This window comes from Cydia fagiglandana, chromosome 11 (genome assembly GCF_963556715.1).
Source record: "Cydia fagiglandana chromosome 11, ilCydFagi1.1, whole genome shotgun sequence".
NCBI lineage: Eukaryota > Metazoa > Arthropoda > Insecta > Lepidoptera > Tortricidae > Cydia > Cydia fagiglandana.
Genome location: NC_085942.1, coordinates 17,489,388 through 17,504,060, shown reverse-complemented (window position 1 = coordinate 17,504,060; position 14,673 = coordinate 17,489,388). Strand labels below are relative to the sequence as shown.

Sequence of the window (14,673 nt, the reverse complement as noted above, 5' to 3'; positions counted from 1 at the left end):
ATATTCGGTTTTTAGATAAAAATCTGAGATTGATGTATTATTAATTTATTACTTCATCTTATTATCCCACTCCACCAATGCACAATGCACGGGCGAGTTATGTCAACATGGGATCAAACTGACATCAAATCAAATTTTCCTTCACGTCGCATTAGCTGAGAAACACTATTTAGTTACAGTACATATGGATTTATTTTCCCGCACTAGTGCGGGAAGCAGGACTTTCCATGCGTATGTCAAAAGTTTAAAGGGCCATATGTAACTGCAAAACGTTGTACGATACACGTGCGAATAGGTAATTCGCAACTAGTGTCGATTTAAAACACTCCCTTCGGTCGTGTTTTAATTTATCGGCCATCGTTTCGGATTTCCTCTTTTCCGCACTTGAATCGTAAATAACTATTTTAATGTACTTTAGAAAAAAAACAAGTTTAATGGTATGTAAAAACTCACAATAATGTTTTGGGTGATTAATTGAACAAAGTGATTATTCTAAATTGAATAGACTACAAAAGTAACATAACTATAGTAAATATATGTAGTGTATGCACCCCTACTTCACGTAACATAGTGCAGCATTTCTAAGTTGGAACTAATTGTAAGTATTCAGTCAGACGGTATCTAAATGTGGCGCGTTTAGACGCGAAACACTTTGGTGCGCGACGTTATCAGCATGCAAGCGGGGAAATAGTTGCGGGGTAAATAATATCCTAAATTGCAAACGAGGAACAACTTAAGAGTTGAAGTATACTCTGGCCAACTCACTTTGTCAGTAGAAAAAGGCGCGGTATTCTCTAGGAAAATCTCTTCGCGTCTACATTTTTTTAATTTGGCACCTTTTAATATATTGACGGATGTGGCCAAAATATATAATAAAATAGTCAATTGTAGTACATATAGGGGGGAAGTGGCATGAAAGAGCCAGTTTTCTTTACGGAGGAAAAAAGACTACTTACAATTAAAAAAATGTTATTATTTTGTTTGTAAATTATTCTTTATTTATTTGAGCATGTAATTTCGTACAAACAAATCTTAAACAATATATAAAAACCAACAAAATATGCATTTCAAAAAAATGTGTCATTTGGCTCTTTCAAAACAATTCAGTATTGAAAGAGCTGCTACATGTTTTGAAAGAGCCGGTTCGTATTTCAACGCTTTAATAAGAAAGTTATCAAAAATAATAATAAATGCGACATGAAAAAAAAACTCTTAAGAGCCAACAGGAGTGGTCATTTCTCCATACAAACGTAGTCCTCGTTTTCCTCCGTGGTTTTTGAAGCTAGAGCAATGATTTTTTCAACACAGATTGATATTGTCAATATCTGTGTCGGACCGTTTTGCTTTTTTTGATATTTTTGTTTTTTAAGGCGCTAGAGCCCTTCAAAAATGGCCAAAATGGCCTAATTGACTATGCCGCAATGAGAGGCGTGGTATTCAAAACTGATATCAATTAGCCAAAAAAGCAAAACGGTCCGACACAGATAATTTCATAATCATTTAGATTTCCAAATTTGGTTACGATTGGTTAAGTTTTGGAGGAGGAAAAAGAGGACTACGAAACCTCGATTTTAGTCATTTTTACGCAGGATTTTTCGCCTCAGCTGCAGTTGTCCCTATCGCACTAATTTTAGGGGCGGAGTCAAGTTTCTAAATACGTACACAGCCAGAAAAGTGATGGGCAATAGTCGACATTTAATGTCGATAATCTAGTGATGTAAGAAGTTATCGATAAACCGTCTTGTGTGAAAATATCTAGATCCTCCTAAGACACAAGGGGTTTTGCGTTGAGAGGGAACACATTTTTGTAGTTACATAGGTACAATCTATTTTGAACTTTTTGATTCTAATATTTCAAATTAGAAATCAAAATCAAAAATATTTTATTGCATTAAACCCATAACGGTTTACAAAATTTTTAGGTACAGTCACGCTCCGTAATTGTCGAGCAATTTAAGGTCCTAACTAGGGAATGCAATCTCGCACCAAGATTGGCGATTCGAGATCTCGCACGAAAAATCCGAATCGAGATTGGGTGTCTCGAGATCTCGACAGTCAGATTTTCGGGATCGAGATTAATATATCGACGAGATCGAATTTGACAAAGTAACTAAAAATGTGTTACTTTAATCAAAAATCTCTAAGAATCCCATACATATAGACATCGTAAAATCGGGCGTATCGAGATATTCCTAGGAATATAATGAAACGCCGACATTTCATGAACTGCCTAGCGAACACCAGCCATTTTGTGCAAACCTCAAGGTGTGATATTCTGATATTCCTATAGTCTATATGCAAATTAAACAAAAATCGTCTCCTTCACGATTTTCGTCGACATCTCTTCTAAATACTTAAAACTGGTATGGAAGTGTTCCTCGTGGTCTCCAGAATATGAATAGACAGGTTTTTATTTTATAGAGGGGGGGGACGTGTCGAAAAAAAGGAAAAAGTGGGCGGCCGACCAGCATTGATATTTGTTCACGTCTTTAGTCCTATGGGACCGATCGGTTCGTGTGAGATGTCGTTTGAAAGAGTATTAAACGTGCAATTATTGTTTTATAATAACCGTAGTCATAACTGTAGTAATTTACAAAATATTTAAAATATATGATTTTTTACCGTGCATGGATGGCATAAGTACTGACAAAACATGCGTCTAACTCAATAAATTATAACTTTACCGCAATTAATGTTATTATAAAATATACGAAAAATTTCATTAGCTTTCCAAAAACAGAAGTTTTATTGCTGTATGATATTATATAACAAAGTAATGATGAATTTTGTTCCGTCGCGTAAATGGCGGGCGACCGACCTCAACTGATCATTATTTCTCGGGTTCTATTTAACTGATCAATTGGTGATGCATACCATTAGAAAGAATATTAAACATACTATAATTGGTTTCTAATAACCGTAGTCATAACTGTAGTCATTTACAAAATCATTGAAAATATATGATTTCTCGATCAATTATTTTACAATGCGCCCGCTATGAAGCTAGGAATATCAAAGAATGCATTGCTCTGATGGATCTGCCGTCTCTTTCATAAGGAAGATCGTGATATGCCTGGGTTAATATTAGATCAGGAAATGGTGGCGTTTCATGATACGCCTAGGATTACGATTTTACGATATGCCGCCGACATACTACTTATTTAAGGTACCTCATGTTATATTTTGAAAATAACAACAACAAATTAAATTGACATTTAACATAAAATCAATTTTAATTTTTACTTTACTTCTATGAAATGCTATCGATGTTAAACCACTATTCATCTTTACTTAGAAACTGCGTAACAATAATAGAGCTAAAGCCGGACACATAATAGCACTGCCTGAACAACATGAATCTAAGGTCATATATTACTTAAAACAAAGTATTTCACTTTCAGTCTTGTTCGAGATCTCGAAACTATTAATCGAGATCTCGACCGAGATTGCATATATCGAGATTTCATGTCAACTAGGTTAAATTTCGAAAATACGTGCGAGATCTAGCGAGATCTCGAAATTGCGAGATCTAGATTGCATTCCCTAGTCCTAGCTGAATTGTTTCATACACTTACTCTTACTCTATATAATGTCCAATCCTGCCTTACAAAGACGTTAATATTTATATTTGTCATGTCTATACTTCGTTTCTGAGCATTATTGAAAAAAAAAATACTTACTTGATACTAGTATTAACCACTAAGTACATAAATAGGGTAATTCGCCAGTAACAGGCCACTATTAGTAACTGGCCACGCCAAACCAAAAATGAATTCTATTCACCTATAAATAGAATTCATTTTATTATAAGGTGGCCAGTTATTGAAACCTTATACCTACTAAAATGTTTTCCTTGCTATATCAATAATAATGTTCATGTTTTTTTTTTTTTTTAATCAATGTAAATAATTTACTTGTGTGTCGTTGGCGTAATACGTGTCGCCATTCAATTTTAGATTAAGTCAGGTCCCCACAGAAAACCAGCGCCACGGTCTGCCGCGGCATCATGCTGAGTGGGGATCCTATTTTAGCGTCCTAATCTGTTTTATGTCTGCATACTTTTCTTTTTTTTACATGTACTATGTTGTGACGTTAAAATAAATGTATTTCTTCTTCTTCTTCTTCTTCTAAAATGAATTCTGTATAGAGGTGAATAGAATTAATTTTTAGTTTAGGGCGGCCAGTTACTGGCGAATTACCCTATTCGATATCGAGTTCCGTAAACGTAAGCCGGGTAAGTAAAAAAGTTCAATCGCAATAGGGTAATTCGTCAGTGGCCACCCCAAACCAAAAATGAATTATATTCACCTATAAATAGAATTCATTTTAGTATAAGGTGGCCAGTTATTGAAGTTATTGAAACCTTATACTAAAATGAATTCTGTTTATAGGTGAATAGGATTCATTTTTAGTTTAGGGCGGCCAGTTATTAAAAGTGGCCAGTTACTGGCGAATTACCCTACTTAGTAGTAGCAGTAACAAAAAGTGACAATGCAAATTGCAATCAGTGAGGTGCGCGCCAGACGGGCGCACCGCACGCGTCTGTGTGCGTGAATTACACATACAAATACAGTCCGTCACGCCGCGGTTACGCCCCGTCAGAGCGACGGGTATATTCAGCTTGAAATCTCAAAATTGACTTTTAGCTCAGCTCCCGTTTCGTCTTAATACAATTATAACAAATTTCTTTAAGTAGTTACTAACATTTTTAAGAAAATTTTAATTCTATCAGTCATTTTAAGTAATCGCTTGTAACGCTTTAATCTTAACATAATTAATCAGTCATAGGTACATATACCTACCATATAACCTAACATATAGGCGGCTTTTTATTAATAACAGTCTCTAAAATAAATAAAATATAAACCTTCTATCAAAACCAACATCAATAAATCTTCAGGAACTTCAAAAGTAATATTGCTAACTTTGAGCTTCAATATTTAGAAACATATCTTACAAAAAAATTCAAATGCCCCTTAATGCCACAAGACTCATGAGCCCAACAAAAACAGCGACTGCCTCCAACTTCAGCGGCTGCCTCTTCAATTACCGATTTTTCGGGTCTTTTTCGTTTTTTTCGACCAGCGTTCTCCATAATGCAATATCTGAAGCAAATAATTTAATAACAAATTAAAAATGTGGGTGTATAGTATTATTTTATTTTATAAAAAAAATTCAAGGTTATGAAAGAGCCGGCTTTTTCAAGGCCCATTCATCCGGCTCTTTCACTACTGGATCCAGAAAAAAATATAACCTTCAAAATAACAACAAAATCAAACCTTTTGCAGCTTAGTTTTTATGAAGATATAAGGCCAAATATATGCACAAACTGAATCTATAATCCATTTGCCTATAATTGTTAACAAAAAAATACCAAAAAACCACTTAAATGAAGCAAAAAACTTACTTTTGAGTGCCAAAATCTTTGACTCGATGTACGGCGTCTGTTGGTTTCGGCGAACTGTCAAATGTTTGTGGGTGACGGGAAATCAGTGTTACCACCTAAAAATAATATTGCCAACCAAATCTGTTCTAAAACTACCGAAATAATGCAAATGGCTCTTTCATGCCACTTCTCCCACGGACAGACAGACAGACAGACGGACAGAAATGACGAATCCATAAGGGTTCCGTTTTTTGTCATTTGGCTACGGAACGGAACGAACGGAACCCTAAAAATGTGAACGCTCGTGCTCGTAACATATCCCGATGTGCTGACGCGATTAAATTGCACATCACTGTGGCTTTTCGGTTTTAAAGCTGAAAATAACAATAACTATTCGATCTCTCGTATTTACGATGTCAGGATAACTCGTGATGCTGATTTTGCAACATCGCTGACACAATTTAACCCGTGATCGATTTAACATTTTGAGATCATTTCAACGAATTGGTTAACGTTAAATATAGCGTCAGGATCTGTCATCATTTGAAACACGTCAAAAAGTCCGTTACAAACAGTGTTTAATAAACGGTTGGTTTTTTGTCCAGCAGAAAAACTTCACACTTTCGCTAAAGATATGATATGGTTCGGATATGTCTGTGTCAAAATACGTTTTTTTTTTGAAGAAACGTCACTTTTGACTCTGTATCTTAGCATATTTTTGACGTATCTTCAAGTTCTAATCGGGCCGATTCGGGAAATGAATAAGAGATGCACTAGATATGAAATAGTAAAGATATGTGACGTTCCACGGCAAAAGGTACCTTATGGCGGCTGGCGCCGCGATTCGGAGAATTAATTAGAGATTCACTAGATATGAAATAGTAAAGATGTGTGACGTCCCACGGATAAAGGTACCTTATGGCGGTTGGCGCTTACGATTATTAACGTCGCTCCAATATTATTGCGGCGCTATGCGACGTAAGCGCCAGCCGCCATAAGGTACCTTTATCCGTGGGATGTCACATATCTTTACTATATCGTATCTAGTTAATCTCTAATTCACTTTCCGAATCGCGCCGAGTGTTTGTTTGCAGGTGTAGGTATGTTTTTGCCGAGATTACAATTATCACAACCTACGCCGTAGAAGTAGCTACGCGCCGTAGCACCGCGTAGCACGCTACGACTGGAAGTAATTTCATTTGTAATTGTTTTCAAATTATAGATTGATTGATTAGAGCGCCAATCGGGAAACAAAAGAACAGACGCCTAATGGAAACAAATGAAAATCTAATTCTGTTTAAAGAAAATTGTTAGGAGATTGGATTTTGCTGATTATTTAATTTGGTTACTTCGTTGCGATAGAAATAACTCGGCATAATTATGTACTATTCGAGGAGTGGAGGGGGGGGGGGGGGTACCTTTTCTCTGACTGTACAGTGCCAGGTCTCAATAACGCCTTAACAATAGTAAAACAAACAGAATTATGAGAACGTTAATAGATCTAACGATGTTCTAGGCAAAACGTATTCCTGAGATTTCTGTGACCCAGTTTCTGTGTAACAGTTTCACGAATACATCATTCGTAGAAATAAAATCATATTTAGTTTCAAAGGGCTAACCGGGAAAGACAAAGGGTAGATCAAAGCCAACGGCGTCATACCGGGAACGATAACTGTCACAAATTGGGAAAGTCCGGCTGGCGGGCGGAATGGGAACAAAAACCTCAGGACGGGTTAGGAACAGCAGGCGAGATTGAAAACATCTGACAAGTTTTTTTGGGTTATTTTTAGCTTTCCGTACCTACCTCAAAGGGTTAAAACGGGACCTTATTCCTAAGACTCCACTGCCCGTCCGTCTGTCTGTCTGTCTGTCACATTTTGTATAGTTGACATTTCCACACATGATGCATTTCTGTTGCCACTATAACAACGAATACTAACAACAGAATAAAATAAATATTTAAGTGGGGCTCCCATAGTTACAACAAACGTGATTTTTTGACAATGGCACGGATCCCTTCGTGCGCGAGTCCGACTACGAGCTTTTGGCCAGTTTTTTTTATTAAATAATGAAAGAATGTCTCCTACACTTTTGTATCTAGTATGAGAGTTTTGAGTCAGTTGTGGATGATTTCTGATGACATTAAAACAGGTTTTTTATCAAAGAATGCTCCACATTTAGAATATAAATATAAATCATATTAGTTGACTTATTTAAAAAAAAAACATTTGTAAATGTTACGCTGTCGTACAACTATACTGAACTTAATTTAGTGCATATACCTATTCCAAACATCAATGCAACATTCGTCTCTGCGACAAAATTACCAACCAAATCCCTTATAAATACCCTCAGGACGCCCGCTGTAGTACATGTTCTTTTGTGGCGTCATGTGCCCGTAAAAACGAGTGTACGTGAAAAAGACACGCATTCTGATCACCTGACTTCAACCAGTATAATATGCCCCGCAATTCTTCGTAGTTTTAACGGAACTCGACGTATTGATACACTGGTTTGATTCAATAGCAGTAAGGCATGGGAATTGAGCCAGGAAAGCGACTGTCTCTCTGACATTGACAACGGTACGGCGCCAATAACGGTTTTAAAAACTCCCCAATGACCCTACACCGTGCTTTACCAAAAGGACGGAAGTTTAAGTGTTTGAAACGTACGTACTTCTTTTTTTAACGACTCGAATTGACGGGGATCGCGAGGTAGAGGTCGACTCTAAATTTGGTTGGATTTAGGAAAGAGAATTCTCCAGCCGTTCTGTGTTTGTATGTTTCATATGGCAACGGATACTTATATCCCCTTATTCATACAACTGTGAGCCTGATTTTGTTAAATTATGTTTAATCCATTGTTCATCATCATCGTCATCATCATCTCAGCCATAAGACGTCCACTGCTGAACACAGGCCTCCCCCTTTTTTGGGGGGTGAATGCCATAATCGCCACGCTTGGCAGGCGGGTTGGCGATCGCAGTCGAGTACACCGAATTTGAGGGACACTGCTGCCCGTCCATGACGTCTGATGGATGGATGGACGGATAAGTGTGCCTTAAGTTTTCATATGCTGCTGTAAGAGCCTACGCCATGTGCAGACGGACTGCAACCCGACTGCAACTTCAACGTCAGCGTGCAGTTTCCATACAAATTGCAGTCGGGTTGCAGTCCGTCTGTATCGGCTCTTTAAACAATTATCAGTGCCTGAATATATAAGTACAAAAGTTTTTTTTTTTTAATTTATTGAACAATAAGCTAAATAAAGTACATTATTATTACAAGACCCATCGTGGGCAAAACCTTGAGGAGGTTTGTATGCCGATGGGGAGTTCGAGAAAATAACATGACAATATACATATCTATCTTATACTAATTAAAATTCTTAATATATGTAACTAAAGTCGTTAGATTGTAACAAGTGCGTCTTAACACGTTCGCTGCGGGACCAAAACTGGCGGTTTTTTATATGGTGCGTTAACTGGCCGATTGGCCTGGTGCTTAGACTCTCCGCCGCGGCGATATGAGGCTTATTGACCTAGTAAGGTATCGACCGATATAAATGACTATAACTAAGCGAAAACGTAAAAAAATGGATACCTACCTATCAATATCGATAGTCGACGAGTTGGTGGTCATAGTGCTGGCTTCGCCCCGGGTTCCTACTATTTACTTGAGAGATATATGCCAAAGTATATGTATATGTAAGGTCTTGTAACCCGAAACCGCACCGAATTACAGGTTTATTTCAGGAAGTATTAGTGTTGGGAAATAAGTTATCGACATAATATTTTTAATATCAAGGATTGGTGATATTAATTTCGGAGCGATTTTGCTGCGAGTCATTCTTTTTTAAATCATTTTTCACAAACACCTTTCTCCACTTTGATTTGTCTGTATCAGAAAGTTCACTTTCAAGGTTTCTATCTTGCTGAAACGATAGTTCCAGCATTTTTCTACATCGTTTATTTGGCCGAGACATAATACACAATTAAACTTCAATAACACCATGTAAAAACGTAAACTAACACTCGAATAATGCACTATCGTATTTACGTCTGTACCCGCTAATTACGACACAACACTAATCGTAAGTAAGTAATTCAATCACCTATAACAGTGCGGGAAGGGGTGGAGTGACCTTGTGTTCTATGACAGGCCTTCCGGCCCGTTACCCGCAAGGAATCGAAAAAAGAATTACTTAGTGCGTTATCAGGCCGGAAAGCCTTAGCACAATTTTCATGCTTTTTTGAGTAGCCCTTAACGTCGTGAACTCAAACCTATACTTGTCTCTTTTGTACATACAGAAATGCTCCTTATACAGCCGCCCACAGACCAACCCCTATAGACGTACATTATAGGACGACTCGCGGTCACCGCCCGTATGGTGTATAGGTCAAATATAAGATTGCTCGCGCGCCGCTCCGATCAGTTGCGTCCAAGTTTACGACCTGTTAGCAGTGTGCACGAGTCTAAGAAAATAAATCGTAAACTATTGAATTCATTGGGAAATCATGGGATATTGCAGCGTAAAATGGTGTGGCAAGTCATCTAAGACTTCTACTTACAAAACAGATGGAATAACATCCCACAGGAAAGTCGAAAACATTATTTCATTGAATAATGTTTCTTGTCCGCGGGGTTCATTTTATACTGGTCAATAAGCAGAGGCGAAGTAGTAGTTTTCGCCAACTTGAAAATACAATGTTCTATCCCTTTCCCTTTCGACTAGTGATGTGACGATGATGGTTTCGTCAGTTGCGGAAACTTCGTGCTTCGCCATACCGTATTGTACCATTTTAGACATATTATATAGATAATATGTTGTATAAGTTTTTTTTAGAATCTTCTAGGCCAGCGGAGCAATTAGGCCGCATGTTATAAGATGGACCTGATGATGAACTTCAAAGACGTGCGAGGGAACTCGGTGTTGATTTGTGATAGACATATGTTGTATGAGTTTTTTAGAATCCTCTAGATGAGCAGTTAGGTCTCATGTCACGAGATTGACCTGATGATGAACTTCAAAGACGTGCGAGGGAACTCGGTGTTGGTTTGTGATAGACATATGTTGTATGGGTTTTTTAGAATCCTCTAGGTGAGCAGTTACGTCTCATGTCACGAGATTGACCTGATGATGAACTTCAAAGAAGTGCGAGGGAACTCGGTGTTGGTTTGTGATAGACATATGTTGTATGGGTTTTTTAGAATCCTCTAGATGAGCAGTTAGGTCTCATGACACGAGATTGACCTGATGATGAACTTCAAAGAAGTGCGAGGGAACTCGGTGTTGTTTTGTGATAGACATATGTTGTATGGGTTTTTTAGAATCCTCTAGATGAGCAGTTAGGTCGCTTGTCGCGAGATAGACCTGATGGTGAACTTCAAAGAAAGAAAATTGTATGATATTTTGGCGACACTTTTTTCTCGTATCGAAAGAGATTGCGACTCTGAGTGGAAATGATATAAAAATTCTAAACTTTAAAATTCAAGTTCTGGGTACTTTAAACAGAAATGCCCTAATATGTTAAGTTAAATGTTCAGGTACATTGTTAAATTACTTAATGAAATATTAAATTATTCAATATAATTATTAAGTAACTTTACTCTAAGTATACTAAATTTACTACCACAATAAATTTCGGTATCACTAGTAGCAGTACCCACTACCTGTAATGAACATGTCCCATCCCTACGCTTACACGTGTCAGCGCGCCATGTTTGGAACAACCAATCGCGACGCCGTGAGCACCCCTCCCGCACCTCACAGTTTGGTGATTTGCGTCGGGAACAAAATGGCCAATATTAGGTTTCTAGAGGCGGTGTTCTGTGACAGCCGCCGCACCAGGGGAAGTTCACCGTTTCTCGCCTCCGCACAGTGGGAGTACATGCATCGGGTTTTTAAGCCTTATATCGCAGCGAACGTGTTAATTACTTTTTTTCTATTTTTCCCGTTTACATATTTTAATCTACCTAATCTAGTATCTTCTGGCAAATCATTTAATATTTTAGTTAAACAGTCAAAATGCATGTCGGGGAATTTCAGTAGACAAACTCCAATTAATAAGACCTACGCACGAATAAAAACAAAACTAGTTAATTCCTTAATACAAATTTTCTTATTTAATTCACAAACACCCTTATCTTTGACTTAAATTGGAAATTCCTTCGCTTTATAGCTATTTTGAGGAGACCAATTACTTTGTCCGAGTTTCGTCTTATGTTGCGTAGAATGTCATCCATTGATCGAAATTACCCTAAATTTTAGCTGATAGGAATTCTTGCGATTCTCTTTAGAAATTTTTAAAGCGTGTTTACAAATTTTTATTCTTTAAATATTTTATTATTTTTTCGTTTTTCTGTCGTTTGTAAGAAAAAACTATGTTGGAAGTCGTTGTTAATTTTGAAATCTCAGCAGATTTCCGTTAAATTTTGTATCTTTCTTACAAACGCTAATGTCAAAAAACGCCACAAGTAGTAGTGCTCAATTACTTATAAGTACACCACATGATTTTCAAATTCAAAATTCAAAAAATGATTCTGTAACTAGGGCTTAAGAGCTCTTTCACAAATCAATACATTCCTCGACATTTAAGCGACATTCCTCGGGTAATGTCACTTACGCTATTATTAACGACTCTCCAATACTAATGCGGGGAGCTACGTGATATAAGCGGCGACTGCCATAAGGTACCTTTTCCCGTGGAACGTCACATTTAATTAAAGTGACGTCTTATAGTGCAATAGTGAACAAATGAATACAACATTTACTTACAGTGACATCATATAATACAATAGTGACACCCCCGTCGCTTAATTATAACTCGCATATAATTATGATCCGTTTCGTCAGTCAAAACGCCACGAACCCACAACAGCCGCAGCACCAAAAACCACATAGTTAAATTAACCACAATACTATTAAAGTACTTTAGTTAAAAAGCTGTGCTATTTCTGGAGTATCTTCTCGTAAACAAACGCGCGTAACTTAAAGTACCATCGCCAATATAGCTTCCACCTTCCGGCGGATAAACAAGACACATACTTTACCTTGAGACATAGACTACTTTAAATAGACTCCGTATTCATATATACCGGGTGTGGCCTGTAACATGAGCAAATAATTAAAACATAGATTGTACTCCTCAATCGGTGACACTTTTGTTCAACAAGTTTTAAAAATTATGAAGTATTTAGACTCCCTATTTTTCATACAAAATAAATATTATCTTCAATGAACGCCATCGCCACGCCATATCATTGTTATTGACGTTGCTTGTCATGCCTTAAACATAACAAAATTCGCAACAACTCTGCCCTCCATTGTGATTTTCCAAGTAGCTACATACGTGCGATGTCACCTTGACGAGTACTCGAGTGGATCCGATATTCATGGACGAAACCTGCGAAACGCCCGAAAACTCGTGGGCGTGAAGCGTAGATTGGCAAAATCCGCAAAACTCACCCATGTAATGGGACCAGCCGTTTACAACCGTCTGCCACCACACGTCACAGATGCGCCGTCACTGACCAGCTTTAAATTTAGGCTTAAACGATGGCTTGTAGAGCACACTTTTTACAGTTTTGCAGACTTTATGAATTAAGCTATTACCTATGTTACCGTAGCCTACCTATATCTTTATTTGACACTTTATTTATTGTTCTAATTCTAATTTTATTTTAATTTAAATGTATTTTGTTCTATACCTACTTTGATGTAACATTGTAAAATGACATGTAATATGAATTATTATTAATAAACGAATACGAATACAACACATTGCGTCTTAGAATAAACTTTAAAGTGTATTAAAAATCAAACCACAAGTTATTTTTAAAAGTCGCTGAACAAATGTTGGTTAGTATGAGGACTACAGCCTACAGTTAAATTTTTTGCTCATATTACAGGCCACACCCGGTATGATGAAATATTACTCTTGGCTAACGCAAAATTGTATTTTATATATTGAAATTTTTACACGTTTTAATCAAGTAAAGGAGCATGTAGGGGCCGTGTCGTATACCAGGACACTAAAGGACTGGACTTCAGACGGACCAAGGTGGAGACAACTTCATCAAACTGCACCGACAAGGGCCCAGCTCTTAAATTAAATTGGATGATGATGTCTGCTTTTGCCGGTCGCTGTACAAGTGTACATGTTCGTGCATGTATAATGATACTTACTACTTACTTGGTTGGCGCGGTGACCCAAAGTGAGTCTTGGCCTCCAACACAGGAGCACGCCACTTTGATCGGTCCAGAGCGGTATCCCGCCAGCTTTCGCTGACGCCAAGCTCACGGAGATCTGCCTCCACTCTATCTGCCCAACGGTATTTAGGACGACCAACAAGACGGTGCCCAGTTTTGGCTGCCCGATCTTCACCTATCCTTTCGCGATGGCCAAGCCAGCGGAGACGATGCGCTTTGGTCTCACCTATTATGTTCGGCTCGGCTATCAGGTGTTCTATTTCGGCATTCTTATCGTCTTTTGACGGGTCCCAGATGTATAATGATCGTCACGAATAAATGTCTTTTAACTTCAACTTTACTAATCTCCAACTTCATCTAAAATGAGAGTGATCTATGTCTTGAGTTAATGGCACGGCCTGCGGACAAGACCGCTTTACCGAAAAACGTTATAAGCGTGACTACTACGAATACGGACGACTGCCCTTCGGCTTCACCGCGGCACCATAACTAAGAGCTGGCTACTTAATTAACATAATGGGAAGTCGAGTAAATGTTTTTCCACCTTTTGTCTTCCCGCTACTTTGACGGCTACAAAATGGCCGCTCCCCGCCTATCTCATTAATAATGTGTTTAACGTAATGAGATTTGTGGAGTTTCGGAAAAATAATACTGTAGTCTGTTTTTGTAACTATGAAGTACCCGTAATAGTATGGAAAGCTAATTTGTTTCTTGCATAGAAAATGTATAACGTAGTACTTTATAGTTAATAAAACCAGATTATATAACGCCCGCGTTGAACGATGGTCGCTATAATAGTTAATTGTTAGGGTTCCGTACCCAAAGGGTAAAAACGGGACTCTATTACTAAGACTCCACTGTCCGTCTGTCTGTCTGTCCATCACCAGGCTGTCTCTCATGAATCGTGAAATTGAAAATTTCACAGATCACGTATTTCAGTTGCTGCTATAACAAGAAATACTAATAACCTAAAAATAATAAAATAAATATTTAGCGCTCCCACACAATAAACGTGACATTTTTGCCGTTTTTTGCGTAACGTACGGTATCCTTCGTCCTTGAGTCCGATTCGCACT

At 37.8% G+C, this 14,673-nt stretch overlaps 1 protein-coding gene across 5 annotated transcripts in view; it reads left to right on the top strand.

Annotated features, from left to right (window-relative positions):
* The window catches only part of LOC134669117 (tyrosine-protein phosphatase Lar), a 680,297-nt gene that overhangs the window by 616,232 nt on the left and 49,392 nt on the right, over positions 1-14,673 (top strand). The gene's annotated exons all lie outside the window — the stretch shown is intronic.